The 15,797-nt window shown below is 36.4% G+C and overlaps 2 long non-coding RNA genes across 2 annotated transcripts in view; one reads left to right on the plus strand and one right to left on the minus strand.

Annotated features, from left to right (window-relative positions):
- The first annotated feature begins 483 nt into the window (after nt 1–483).
- LOC128543085 (uncharacterized) overlaps nt 484–15,797 on the plus strand; it is a 46,661-nt gene continuing 31,347 nt past the window's right edge. Inside the window, exon 1 of the long non-coding RNA XR_008365696.1 lies at nt 484–595. This is a non-coding gene — a long non-coding RNA (uncharacterized LOC128543085). The remainder of the gene's footprint in view (nt 596–15,797) is intronic.
- LOC128543086 (uncharacterized) lies at nt 13,646–15,365 on the minus strand. The gene is made up of 3 exons (XR_008365697.1): nt 15,282–15,365; nt 14,413–14,459; nt 13,646–14,228 (listed from the first exon to the last, which is right to left on the minus strand). It is a non-coding gene; the product is annotated as an uncharacterized LOC128543086 (long non-coding RNA).

Genomic DNA, 15,797 nt, shown 5'->3' on the forward strand with positions numbered 1-15,797 from the left:
ATCCCACACAATGCAACTAGAAGTTCTTCCACAAGATGTGTGCTCCTGTTTCCAATTTCTTGGGTACCCCGAGTGTAAAAAAAAAAACTATTTTGTGTCCTGCTAGGATATTAAAAAAGCCCTCCTTTCATCCCTCCCTGTCCTAATATATTGATTTCCTTCACTGCAGCAAAAAAGGGGAGGATTACAGGGCCTCGTCCTTGGGAAGAAGAAGGGAAGGTGATATGATCGGCGTGTAATCCGGTCCATGCTTTCCAGGCTGCCGTATTGTCTATTCTGTTCGGCTATGTGAAAAATGTTGAATATCAACAATGGGTTTCAGTGCCGTATTGTTGAGTTTTGTATGAACTAATCTTGCTTCAGTCACAAAAAAAGAAAAGAAAAGAAAGACCTACGGCTTGGACAAAAAGTCTATAGCCTGGTGCATTCCCAGCTCCCTGTACACTCAGTCACAGACAGGCAGAGCGAGGAAACGTTAGTGCTGGTGCTCGGGCTCTCCTCTGGTTCTTCTTTGGCTTTCTTTTCTGATACTTGGATGTGTGTGTGTGTGCACATTTACGGTTAGGCCTTGAGAAAGAAATCAGTAGCTGGAAAGGTAAGCAAACTTACTAACTGTCATAAAGATTTAGGGAGATTTCTTGCTGTCTCTGTTAGTGACAGTCTGTCTCTCTGTCAGTCAATCCACCTGTCTGTCTGTCTGTCTGTCTGACCTCCCACTTTGGCCTAGAGTGATTATGTGTGTGTGTGTGTGTGTGTGTGTGTGTGGTCAGCCTTCAAGGCCCATGCAGGTTGTTTTGATATGGCTGAACTGAAGTGTGTCCTTTGAGTTGCAGCAAGTCCAGGCACTTTTAAACACGTGTGTGTGTGTGTGTGTGTGTGTGTGTGGGTGGGTGTGGGTGGGTGTAAGCACCTGGAAACACACACATCTCCACACACATCTCCTCTATGCTGGTACCTCTATTCCTCTTCTGAGTCGCAGGTGCTCGGTATGTCCAGACCACAAAAAAAGGCAAATTACATCGTCGAAAAAAGTGTGCACACTAATTAAAAGAAGGTTCTCGAGTTGTTTTGTCTTGATGGCGCACGCCTGTGTGAGTGCGTGCGGTGTGTGTGTGTGGTGTGCGTGTGTGAACATTTCTGAACTGTAGTGCAGCGGAAAGAAGGAGGCGGGATGAGGGTGGACTGTTCTCCGATCTTTGAGTGGTGATGGTGAAGTTTGTGCTTTAAAGAGATTTTTGGTGTGTGTGTCACCGTAAGTGTGAGATTTTGATACAGTCAATGAAAATACTGGCATTTCATTGCTCAGCACACATATGGCAGGTGCGAATTAATGCAAATATATATATGTGTGTGTGTGTGTGTGTGTGTGTCTGCATGTGTGTTGTGTGTGTAGTGCTATGATAGTCAATATATAACTTATAGCTGTTAAGAAATAAACTTTAACGCAATGTTTACAAATCATGATGTATGTGACTGTATCACTGCTCTCATGTTGAAATGATTCGAATTTTTAATAAATCCGAGTTTTACTTTGCTTTGTGTGTTTAAGGTCTACTGTGTTTTTATGTATGTGTGTGTGCATATCTGTGTGTTTGTTTACACGTACATTTAGGAATTTGGCAGACACTCTTATCAAGAGTGTCATAGAAAAGTGAGTAAGTTTCTGTATTGGACAGATCCTTATACTGAGTTTCTAGGTTACTAGTAACAACACATATTTAGTTCTAAATAGCCGTATCTAAACTGGATTAAAACCTGAAGAAGTCAAAGGAACTTTTAAAATCTAAAATGTGCACAAGGATTCACTCGCACAGTTCCTTCTTTGTACCAGTTTGTGATATTTTTTTATTAAATTTTCCAAAATATCTGACCGCTTTGCCACGGTCAGATCTTCTTCTAGAGGAGATCTTCTCAAGATGTTTTCCTTCCAGTCTTAATAGACTCCTGTAGTCTTAACCAGGTGCTCTGTGAAACGTTTTTAGCAAAACAGCCCAAAAGAATGGTGCTATGGCTGTTTGTATCTGCGTTTTTTCTACATGATGTGTTCTGTATGAATAATGATTCTTTGGCACTACTACTACTACTACTACACACACATTTTCTCAAAGCATCGCTGCTCTGTGGCCTTGGCCTGGCGCGCTCCAGTCTTGAGCTCCTCGGCCATCATTGTCGCTCAATTATAGGGTGGAAGTGAAGTAGAAAATCTGGTAGCAATCTAGCAATTAGTACAAAAAGGGTCTCCAGTGTGGATGAAGAAATGACGGATGACGGAGAGGCCACAGGCTAGAAAGAACGAGGTGGAAAAAAAAGGAAAAGCCCTCCCTGATTGGGCATGGACAGTGCAGTTTAGTGCTGCATGGATTCATCGTAAAGCCACACGAGCCAGAGGGAGCTCCTTTTCTTCCAGATCCCTTTGTGCCTCCTTGTCGTTGCATTTCTTTTCCCTTTTTTTCAGCCATTACGTGCACTCAGAGAGAGTGGCAGCAACAAAAGCATAAGTTCTGGGCAGCATAAGGAAGTCTGTAATAATAATAGTAAAAAAAAAAAAGCCCAGGAATGTTAATGCAATGAAGGACAGTGAGTGCATGAGACCTTTATCAAGGGAAACAGCATCCGGTTTGGATGCCTGGTTTTAGAGCGAGACATTAACTAGCAGAAAAATACACTCAAAGCTTACCAGATGATACAGATCTTTATTTATTTATTTTATTTAATGAAAAAATATATATTTTGAAATCTCATCTCTTTCTCACATAATAGAGTTTTACTGAAGAAGTCCTATAAAAATAGTTCTGCTTAATTATGGACAGAAATAGTTTTGCGTTATATATAGCTGTGTGTGTGTGTGTGTGTGTGTGTGTGTGTGTGTGTACGTGCGTGTGTGTGTGTGTGCGTGTACGTGCGTGTGCGTGTGTGTATAACGTGTTAGTTTTTTGTAGTTAATCAGTTCTTGCTCTGCAGGAATTTCTTCGGGACTTCTTCATTCAGATAGGAAACTTGCTCAGTAATTAGCACCCTCTCAGACAAATGGTGAGTTAATTGTACAACACTTTTTATGTTTAAATGCAAGAACTATTTAGCGAAGCAAAAATTCCCTTCCCTCTGAATCGTTGAGTTAATGCCAACCAATACAAATTGAAGAGTTTAGCCCCTCCCACTTATATTTGAATCAGATTTGCATAATATAACGTGTGACCCTTACAGCAAACTAGTACCAGGATTGTTTTAGGATGAATGGTGAAATACTCAACAAAGTTTTACCCCCAATAAACTTTATTGAATGTATAAAATATTGACCCATATGATCACCAGAGGTAAAATAATCTTTGTGAGGGTGGAGCTTAAAGTACTGAACGGCTTTGATTTATGATTGGTTGCACAGATTACACATGGAAATTGAGGTATTAAGTTTAAATTCAAGTTTAATCGTGTGTCTAATTAAGTGCACATTTGAAGTGAATATTTGATTCTTTACAAAACATGGCTGCTATTTACCAATTAGATTTCAGTGGATGTCAGAGAGCTGGTGTCACAAAAACTGATCAGGATCTTCACAATTTGTTTTAAATAAAAATGATATAAAATATTTACTTTTTATAAATATATGTGGAATATAAACCCATGCAAAGTATAAATATGTTGTTATAATCAATTATCATATAATGCCATTCTATCATTATATTCACAGCGTTATTACAATGCTACGGTACATGCAGATTGCTCTGCTGTGATTGGCTGGGCACACTTGCTCCAGTTTAGTCCCCAGTAATCATGCATTGATCTCTTTTATTAGAACAGAATGCAGTGTTCAGATACTATCTAAGCCTTATGAACACACAAACTCTCTCTCTCTCTCTCTCTCTCTCCCTCCTCACACACACACACACACACACACACACACACACACACACACACACACACACACACACACACACACACACGCACACACACACACACACACACACAGTCACAGAGCCATTCCAGAGTCCAGTGTTGACCAGCAGGGGACATGGAGAGATGGGATTAGCGAGAAAATCACATACCCGGTTAATTAAACAACAATGCTCTTATTATTGCATGGCTTCTGGATCCAAATTTGAGAGCAACACACTCCAGAGTTCATAAAGCATTTATATAACCAGCTTTGATGTATTATGATCTGGCAATTATACGGATGTTGGTCAAGAGAAGAATGTTGGAAAATAAAATAATAATCATCATCATAAAAACTCAAATGAAGTGTAAGGAATGTAAAAATGTACAGAATTTTATATATATATATATATATATATACAGAAACGGATATAAGAATACTTAAGTGCACTCAGTTATAAAGTTTCTGGAATAGTGAAGTGATAGAAATATTATAGTATACATTATAGAGAATTCTACAGAATACTGATGTGTCTGGCACATTGAAGTGTAAAGAACCACTAATGTGTGTGAAATAAAGCAGATGGATTATCACAGTGTATGGACTACAGAAGTCCACTACAGGGCACTATATAGACACACATATTCACACATTCATTATTTAAGTGATCAAGGCTCTGCCCTCATGTATATGGATTCTTTTGAAAACTATTTTTTTCTGTCCGTTTTGGTCTACACTGAAAACAGTATTTTTATTTTTTCTACTGTTCAGTATACACTTCTTGACATTATCCTGAAGGTGTTAGTATAACGAGAAAACAAGCAGAGATAAAGCCTTGTTTAAAAAAACAGCTGCACAAATGTGAACTGTAAGAGTGAACAGTATTGGAGGTTTTATAGTGTGTGTGTGTGTGTGTGTGTGTGTGTGTGTGTGTGTGTTGGAGTGGGATTGTAGGGATTCCTGCTCTCCCTTTCTCTCTCTCCAGGGAGTCCGCAAGACCGTTTTTGTCCCCAGGGTATGACGAGCACTTTACACTTGCTGTGTGTTCCCATATAACGGGGGTCAACAACAGTTGTTTAATTTTGCTCCCCCACAGGGGGAAACAAGCGACTGCAGGGCACTTGCTCATCACAAAGAGCCTAACTGTCAGCCAAATCAAGATGCATGAACTCGATTCACAACGTGACACAAATCTGGAGAAGCACACATGGGTCACATCGTTCCCAGACTGAGAGAGAGTGAAAGGGATCTCTATGCAGTATGTGTTTATTAAAGCTGTAATGCATCAATTTAGACATGATAGATTGATCAAGAGACCTTTCGAAAATACGTTTGATGGAGGCCAGTGACAGCTGAACTTCTGTCATAAAACTTTTATGGCTAGCTGCGGCTGTTTCGATGAATGTCTTGAACTTGCCCCAAAGGCTATTTAGGCTAAGTCACAAATGCTAGTAGTGTTAAAAGACCTTCCCAGAAGCTGATGTTTATTCCATTCATCTTTAGTGTTAACTTGCATATATTGTTTCATGATGCGCAAGTTATTCCCCTGTGTGCTAGATTGAGTACTTGAGAAACTCCTAATCTTTTGGAATTTTCAAACACAATAGAAAAACAAAAAACTGGTAATGGAGGGTCTCCCGGCTAAACCACCTGGGATCAGAAGAGAATGACCAGACTGGATCCACTACACACCTCAAAACTTGATGTGGGTGAGCAAAAGCAGAAGAAGACCACATCAATTCCATCCAAGAACAAGAATCTCGTGCTATCCTGGTCACAGATTCACCTAAACTGGACTGCTGAAGATTAATAAAAACATCACCAACACAGTTTTGATGAAAATGTGCCCATGATAGCCTCAGATTTCAGTTCTTGGCTTGCAGGAGTGTAACCTGATGTGATCCTTTAGTGTTGTAGCCTCTGTATCTGCCTTTTGCTGTACTGTGTGTAATGAGATGCTTTTCTGCTCGATGTGGTTATTGGAGTTGCTCTATACTTTCTGTCAGTGTACACATTTAGCTCAGACTACTCTGGTCATTCTCCTCAGATCTCCCACATCATTCGAAATAAACTCTTTGTAAATGTCGCATGAACTCGTCTGGTACCAACAACCATGCTTTGGTTAAAGTCACTGAGATCACATTTTTGATTTTCCCTGACTCTTATGCTTAATGTGGAGATTACCTGAAGCTCTAGACCTGTATCTGTATCATTGTTCTGCTGCTACATACTGACTGATGAGATAACTACATAAATGATCATGAAAGTGGACTCCATTTGTGTGTGTGTGTGTGTGTGTGTGAATATTAGTTGTTAATTTACATTTTTAATTCATTTACATGATCAGCTTTGTACAGTTACATAAGCTTCATACATCTTTTTATTTGAGCTAATAAATTGGATTTGTTTGCTTTATTGTTTATACTAATCTTGCATAGAATTGAGAGAACGTTGATCTGTCAAAAAATCAGGAAAGACTCAATGATATAAGGCTTGATATAATGATATATTAGTTGTTAATTTACATTTTTAATTCATTTACATGATCAGCTTTGTACAGTTACATAAGCTTCATACATCTTTTTATTTGAGCTAATAAATTGGATTTGTTTGCTTTATTGTTTATACTAATCTTGCATAGAATTGAGAGAACGTTGATCTGTCAAAAAATCAGGAAAGACTCAATGATATAAGGCTTGTGATGACCATATTGGTTTTGTGTAGGCATCACAAAAGTTTTTCACCCTTTTCCCCCCAGAAGCCTCTTCATGATTCTGTCTGATGATAAGTGAAGCCACCGCTGTGCTCAGGGGGGAAAATGAGTGCCATTACCTGGACAAAAACACTGTCATTTGGGTAAAGAATGAGAGTCGGCAAGGTGAACACGATACTGAGCGTGATATTACCAAAAAAAGGAGGAGGAAGGGTTTGATGCAATTTGTGAGAGCTAGCAAGTGCTCTGTGTAATCACCGAAGGTGTGAGATCGTCTGACTTTTGCATGTTCGGAACTTAAAGAAATGTCAGAACGTGTGTAAAAAAAAAAATTGGTTAATGCAGAGGATGTCAGGAAATATTAAGTGTTAAAGATTTTAAATTACAAATAAATTCTAACAACTGAAATGTCATTATATATTATTACATTTCCAAATTAGTATATAACATTAGATCATGTAATCACAAATATTTTTAGCTAAAGTATACTGTATTCAATTAAATTTAAATATTAAACAAAATTTTTTTAATTATGCTTTATTTTTTAACACATTCACCGCTTTTAAAATATTTGAAAGTATTCCATGGTACAAGTCACATGTTTAAAGGAAGTTGCATCATATTGTGGGAATTTGCTGCAAATCACAGAAAGAAGAAAATACAGCTCTCTTTCCCGAGTTATACATTATTTATTGAAAAAAATCCTTTTTGTGTAAGTGATTAAAATGTCTATAATGTCAAAGAGCAAAATAAAGTTTATAAGCAGTAAAATGAAATGGATCAACATTTCTTTCACATTTAAATGCATTAATTTATCTTATATTAAATATGGTGTAAAAGTGTCAGAAAATCTTTGAAGACATTTAAAAAAAAATCACTTTTCAAGAATTCTTCCAGGGCTAAATGGCACTCAAATCATGGCCTCATCCTTGTACTGCACAAGACCTGATACCAAATCCTAAAAACACTTTTTACCATTGCGCAAAGACATGCTAGTTTTCCTCTTTTTTAAGTGACGAAGATGCTAAAACATTTGGTGTTGCCTCAAAGTCTCAGATTTCACCCCAATTTCCTCCCCATATTGAAAGAAAAAGTGAATTAATTGAAGCGCTTGTCTAAATTGGTGCCGTGTCGATTGGCTCATTGAGGCCGGTTCTGAATGACAGGAAGCGTTTTTGCACTTGATGTTTGTTTAAAAAAAAGGGGGCGAAGGCTCGCGAGATCCAGCTGAATCTCCAAATCAGCGTGAATCTCCACATCTGCCATCTTGAGGGTTAAAGGACACAGATGGCCGACTCGCTGGCACACACCCAAAGCCCCGGTGTGTATGTATGCGTGGGTGTGTGTGCGAATGCGGATGCCAGGATGTGAAGAGAGGGAGACAAAAAAAATTCTCATTTTCTCCCCACCGTTAAAAACGTTCTCAGGTCTGCCTGACACCAGATGTTCCTCGAACGATGCTGAGTGACATCTTGTGTTGTCGCAATCTTGGTTTTTAATCACTCTCATTTATCCAAATGGGGCTCCAATAGACGCTGTGAATAGGAAATTAGCTGTCTGTGCTAACGCTGGTGGCAGGCTAAATCGTTTTAAGGCCGCACATAAACGAAGGAAAAAACGAGAAAGTGTGATGAGGAGTTTAATCGTAGAAGCTATATGGACAGATTGGAGGCGCTAATCGCATTGCTAAGTCTGTTTGTTGCATAGTTTTGACTTTAGAAGTGAAGAAGCTCATGGCTAATATTAATAAAACTCATTTTGAAAATATATCGTTCGTTCTCTTTGGCTTTTTGCCTCTTCACAGTAAACGATATACCTCATTTTGCTGTCTTTTTGTATTAGCTTTATCCCTTCCTTTCAGGCTCTTTTCTGTTGCAATTGCCACTGATCCTCAGCACTGATAATATTAAGTGGCGATTTTAGAATCAAATTGCTGCTAAAATGGCTTTTAAACCACTAACACGTATGAATATGTAAATTCAGTTTAAACGAATATGAAACTAATCCCGACGGGGAATCTTTAACTTGAAAATTCACATCAGAGGTTCCATATTTAGTGTCCCTTTCGCTCTCAGATCAATTTGAATATGACAAAATTAGATTTTCTCTCAGATCTTAAATCTTCACATGCCTCAAATTCTAACACTTTTTGTAAAAGTAAAATAAAAAGAATCACCATAAATTCATATTTATACTGTGTTTATTTGAGGATCTCCTGCAAATGTGAAAATAGTGGACACTTAGTCATGGATAAATTTTTTTATTTAGTCATTAAATATTCTTCTCCACCTCCTTCATCTACTGCTTTTATAATCTATCTATCTATCTATCTATCTATCTATCTATCTATCTATCTATCTATCTATCTATCTATCTATCTATCTATCTATCATCCATCCATCCATCCATCGATCCATCCAATTCCTTCAATTTTTAGCAAAATCAATAATACATCAATAATAAAAAAGGAAATAAAGGAATTTGTGCAGAGAATTATCATCCACAAATCAAGTACCATACGACACAGAAAAGGAACATTTTACATACTTACAAGTAAAACCAAAAATAAACACACACACACACACACACCCACACACACACACACACACACACACACACACACACAGATATACACACATGCTCTACACATACATATGCATATATTTCTATCTTAAACAACTCAGAGGCTAATAAGTCACATAACAGTTTATTCTTATATAACCAATTATTGACTATTGTCTCAAATAAAGGAGATTAAGTCCCACTTTCAGGGCCATATGATCTCCACAGGTATGTATTAGTGAAGTGCTGCTTGACAGATAATTTCCTTCTCAGCAAATGATCAAAAATTTAATTAGCAATATAAATGCCGTAAGTAGGCGCAGCACATTTTGTAGACATTATGTCTTGCTATCTTTCCAGAAATTAGTCTTTTAAAATGAAATTGGTGTATTAAAAATATTTTTCATTTGATCACTGAATTAATTTTTTTTTTCATTCTGTTTTTTTCCCGCCATTCATTGACATAGGTGATTGGTTCTTAATTACTACAACGGCCTCGGCCCATTCTCTCTTATTAATTCGTGTTTTCTGGCGCAGTCCCAAAAGGCAGCCTTGCCCTATATCTCCTAATTACTTCTGTAATTGAATTTGCTCACTGTGTTTCCCGGTTAGCTTTTTTTTTAAACGGTGCTGTTTGTTCCTGCGCTTATTGTGTCTTTGTGCGTCAGCCCCCTACAGACGGAAACACGCTCGTCTCTCATTAATTTTCCAGAGCATGCATCTCTACCTTTTTTGTTAATTTCTTTATTTCTTTATTTATTTGATATTACCCGCAGCTCTTGAGGCTTAGCAAGGCCGAATCAGAGGAGAAAATTAATTAATTGTGATTGCTGAAACAATTATTCTCGGCCCTCTGGCTCTTACTGTCATTTCCTTGAGCTGTCGCAGATTTGAGAAGTACCAACTGAAGTGCCATCACAGATAATGCATCTGAAGAGATTGACATTTGTCTGTTTACTTTTTTAAAGAAAATTGTTTAATTCCATATACATTGCAACAAAAAAAAAAAGATTTGAAAGTGAGCTGTAAACAAGATGATTTTAAGATTTCCCACATCACTGGTTGCCTCTCCAATCCTTGGATTTAATGGAGTAATTGAATGTCTTGAGTGTCACTTTGGAGGTCGGATGAAGCCTCTGGACTATTGTTGCTTATGTCAGAGGCCATTATCCATCCATGCACTCTTCACTCACTTCAGCAGTGTGTCTATGTATGTGTGTGGGGATATCTTTAAAAAAAAAGAAAAGTTTCCCCCTTTATTGATTTATTTTCGTTTCCTGCTCACTCCTATCTCCCTTCCTTTTGTCTCCTTATCGTCTCTTCAGGTTATTATGTGTAAAGTATTGACAGGGGCAGGAGGCGCGTGGTCAATGGAGAGCTAATGCATCCGTAATCCTGCTTTTGTCACACAGGAATGTTTCACGATGAGGACCGAGAAGTGCAAAGCTGTTGATCCTGTTTTTTTTTTTTTTTTATTTTGTGCCATGGACCATCCATCAATCAAAGCTTGGCCCATCTGAGCAGTTGAATGACATGCCGACTGGGCTGAGGAAATTTGATAACGGCCCACATTGTCACACGGCCCTCTTTTTTTCCCTGATAAGAAATACATTCGACTGAAGCCGATAAGGAGGCTAAAGCCTCGAGGAGAGCCAACAGCGACACACATGCCATCAGACAGGAGGTCTCTTCTTTCACTCGTCTTCTTGTTCTTGTTCTTCTTCTTCCTCTTCTTCTTCAAGGGTTGGGTGTAAATGATAGCATTGGCTATATATATATATATATATATATTTATTTATGTTTTTACCATATTCGTGACAGATATATATATAAATGGAAAGGTTTTGGAAAGGATGCAAGAGCAACAGGATAATTGCATAAGATAATGAGGAGTCCCTTGTGCTTTGAGAGTGCAAACAAGTGCAGACTATAAAAACAAGTATAGAGTGTAATGTGTGTTTCTAATAAATTTGTGACATGCAAAAGCTTTTACCATTTACATCATGCAAGATTAGCAGATAAGTTCCCTTCTTCTGCTAATACCCATTACATGTATACACTGTGCTTAAAAAATCTGCCACATATAAACATAATCAAAACTAAGCCAATTATTTCCCCCTCTATCTATCTATCTATCTATCTATCTATCTATCTATCTATCTATCTATCTATCTATCTATCTACACTTTATTTTTGAAAAAGGCCTTTTGTCTTTACAGTTGTCTGCACAGTTGTTGTTTTGTTTCTGCACAACAAAAAAAACCAGATAAACAAACAAAAAACTAAACTCTACACCTCAGCAGATGGCCAACGGAAAAAAAGAAATCTTTTCAAGGTCAGAATGTTACAAAAGAAACTTAGAAAAAAACTTAAATGATCATGTAAAATATAAAACATGTTGAAACAATGTTTTAATGATATAAAACAATTGGTGTCCCACAAGGGGCTATTTTGGGTCCTAGCATATTTGTATTAATATTGTTTTTATTTTTTATTTATATAACTGGGTGATTCCATTATTGAGGTGCTATTTAACCCAAACATGTTTTCTTTAAAAATTTACATTGAATTCTTTCTCCCTGAATCAAAGGTAATTGAAGCATTTATTAAGGTGTATATTTTTTTTGTACTTTTATCACAAAAAACATGAGGTCTAAACTTTTCTGTCGCGAATATGGTAAAAACATAAAATTGTAGTTTTACCTGTAGAGATTCCTTGCATAATGTTAAATAAACATCTAGTATAAAACTTCACTAGTAGTCACAATGTTTTAAATCCAATAATGTGGAGTGTTTACTTTACAAGTCCTAGTGAATGAACGGTTACTATATAAACATCTGATTTATTATAAAATTTATATATTTTTTGAGAATTCTCTGGCGCTGTGCTAGAGCTAATGTTATCAGTTTACGAAAAAAGATAAGTGACACTCACCTCACGTAAACATAATTTCCAATGATTTTTTTTTCTAAAAAGTATTCTTTCAGAAAATAATGGATGGCCTCGGACAACCCCATCTTCAGAAAAGAGAGGCCGCTGACCTATAAAAAAGATTTTTAGAGCAAAGCTGTATAAAGGAACAAAATTACCAGAGGGCAAGAAAATGGACATCATCGTGACCCGTACATTAACACACCGTATGATTAAGTGTGTGTGTTTTTTTGTGCCTGTAATGACTAGAGGCTAAAAAAGTCCAAAAAGGGAGGAGAGAAAAAAAATCAATGCAAGAGTGCTGAAGATTAGATTGACAAATTACACACACTCGGGCTGCTTCATTGTACAGTATGGCCTCGTAAGCCACAAGATGGAGCGTATGGACTCCAAGATCATTTTTATTGATTTTGTGTGTGTGTGTCATGTGTGTGTGAGACAGCTCTTTCGACTGTCTCTGCAACAATTTTTGGTCAGTGTGATTGTTCTTCACTCCAGCATGGGGTCATTTCATCTATAGTCAAATCTTGATGAAAAAAACAAATATTTCTTTTAAACTTTTTCTGATCAAGTTCAACTGGTGCTAGATTTCAGCCTGGTAAAACAGGTAGAAGTGGACATATATTTTTAAGCTGTTGTAACCTTTGAAGTTGGAAAGACAACGTAAATAACCACATAAAGCAGGGAATGTGTTGATGAAATGTTTTGCAGATTAAACAAAAGGTGCCCCACAGAGATTTATTTTAGGCATTTATTATATTTTCATATATTTGCTATTTTCTGCATGAATAACCATGTGATCCAAGACAAAGGTGATGTTTAGCTTTTAAATATTAAAGTTTTTTTTAAATAACATTTTAAAACCATCTTAGCTTTTTACAAGGTTTTTCTAACAAGCTAAATTTTGCTTTTTCAATCACTATCCAAAAAAACTAAAGTTGGTGGTTATGTGCCACTCTGATGTTGCAGCAGAAAAGTAATATTGATATTGTAATTATTATTGTTAAAGCTCGCTTTTGACAGAATTTAATACAATAATAATGATTAATTTTAATACAAATGAATGATCTCAGACTATCTCTCAACATTTGTAAATAATATTCAACATCATATTAATAATGATTAATAATTAACTAAGCTAATTTGAGTACTTGGTGGTGTTAGCATGAAAGCTTAGGAAGCTGAGCTGTTTGAGCAGAGTGTAGTATAGATGAGAAAGTGGAAGAACTGGACAAGAATTGAACAGACACTGTTCAGATTTGGTTTATAAAACCGGGCTGAATTTCAGCCCAACTGGTGTGGTGTATTGTGCAGTGTGAGAAGGGTTCCATTACCCACACTCTAAAAAATAAAACTGTGCTGTACTCAATTTTTTTGGTGAAACATTTTTACACTTAAAAATATTGAGTAAATATAAAAAAATATAAAAATCATGTAAAATATACTTCATGAATTGAGTAAAAGTCAGTAAAAAAATTAAGTAGACTTGAATAACTATATTTAGTACAATGATGTACAAAATTGAGTAAATGTAATGAAAATTAGAAGTTAATGAAAAGTGAAAATGAGTAAAATAATTGAGTAGATATAATTGAAATGGAAGGAAGAAGATACTGAAAATTATACTATTATTTAATAAACAAATGTGCTACATTTACTAAATATTTTAACTGAATGAAAGAAACAATACACACATTTTCATTTTAATTAAACATTTATTTGCCAAATTGGACAAGACATGAAGTCTAAACTCAACCTGGTTTACTTTGCAAATGACATGTAACAAGATCATAAACAAAGAGCTGAATTTATGTTATTAGTAAACAGTTTCAGAAACAATACTCCTGCCACAAGTATTATACAGTTAACACATGGAAAGTAGACTTTTGTATTAGAATCTAATGAGTCACATTTTACATCTGAAAGATTGCACACCTTCACACTTCAGTTTCCTGCAAACTGTGGGATCCATACAAATGTGTGTGCAGACCTTCTCAGGTCTTAAAGAAGCAATGACAGTCTAAATGAAGACAGGACACTAAATATCCATGACCAACAGTACCATGCTTTACTCGGTAATGATCGAAATTCCTTTTGATGATACGACAAATGTGCAGAGCTTACACCGCCATCCCATAAGCTGGCACCTAAAAAAGGAACAATAGTATACAAGTAAGTACAAGTGTGACTGTTACTGTAAAGTCTACCAGACTGGTAAAATAGTACTTCCGTTCAAATACATACTTTTTGGACTAATAGTCTATTTCTATCTTTGATTCAATGGTTACACATTTAATACTTCTGTAACATTTAAAAAAAGTTGACATTTACCTCCTGTTTTATCTCTATTCAACTTCTCTTCATTAGTGGTGTTGGTGCTGTGAAAGAGATATAGAAAATATATAACATGTTTCACACAAACACACACACAAAATCAATCAGTTTTAGGTTCTTTTACTTACATATCAGAACATACATAATGTTTCACTTCAATATTTTAATTTCATATTACTTTCTCCCAATTCTAATTCTGAGATGTTGTATTTTCACTAAATCTTTATATTTCATAGCTTTAGTTACTAGTACAGTACTTAGCACATTTATTTTATAACATCTGCTGCTGCTGCTTGCTTAGTGTTTAATCATGTTAAAAAATACTCATATACAGTAACGGATAAAACAGTACCAGAGTCCGGACACTGCACCTCATTTCTGCTGTTTAAACCTGCTTTGTTCTGAGTTTTTTCCTTAAAGTGTCGGAGTGACCGAGCAGACTCGCGGTTCAGTGTGTGAGGTGGACCGGTACACATGCTAGTTTTATATCCTCGCCACAGTGGCGGTAGGCTGCGCAAAATCACCGCATTTGGCGGGAGAAATTCAAATATTGCGGCACAACCGCGGCCGGTTACACCGAGAAACCCGGAAAAAACCCGGACATGCACGCGCTGCTGCTCGGTGTTAAATCTCTCCTTTTACACCAGATTTTAAGTGTCTGTATTAAACGCGCTTTAGCTGAGCAGTTTGGTGGTTGGAACAAACAAGCTAAATCACTATGAACCCCAGGACTGGCCTGTTGCTAGCTATCGTTAGCTCTGGAGCTCGGCTGTGACAGGATTCAGAACAGTAACTCACACACTATAAAGTTGTGTGTGCAGGCAGACAGTCATTATTACAGTAACTTGTGTTAGCTGTTTACTCACCAGGATTTGTAAGGAATGTTCCAGAATGTTCCAGGTGCCTCATGTCCATTCTCACATCCTCACAGCCTTCTTGTCTCTGCTCTGATGTTACACCAGACTTCCCATGAGCACTTGCACAGGGCAATTTACTCAATTATTTAAGTTTTTGTTGTTAAAAATAAAGAATATTGAGTTGAAATAATTTATAATTGTAGTTCTTGAAACTAATCAGTACAATTACTCCATTAACAGATATTTTGATTGAAATGTATCAAAAAATATTAAGTGCATGTTAAAAATATAATTCAGTTAGTCAAATACTGATTTTTACTAGTGAAGTAAACTTAAATTATAGTGTAAATTTAAGACAAAATGAATAATTGTTTTTTTAGGCATTTATTTTGATTTGTCTAACTCAAACAATCATGTATGTGACTTTTAGAGATTTTATTAAGGTAACATAACTTTTTTATAACTGTGAAATTTACAAGGCCACAGAATCATTTTTTAGAGTGCAAATAATCACCTGAATGTCTA

The sequence above is a fragment of the Clarias gariepinus genome, chromosome 15, assembly GCF_024256425.1.
Source record: "Clarias gariepinus isolate MV-2021 ecotype Netherlands chromosome 15, CGAR_prim_01v2, whole genome shotgun sequence".
Taxonomy (NCBI): Eukaryota; Metazoa; Chordata; class Actinopteri; order Siluriformes; family Clariidae; genus Clarias; species Clarias gariepinus.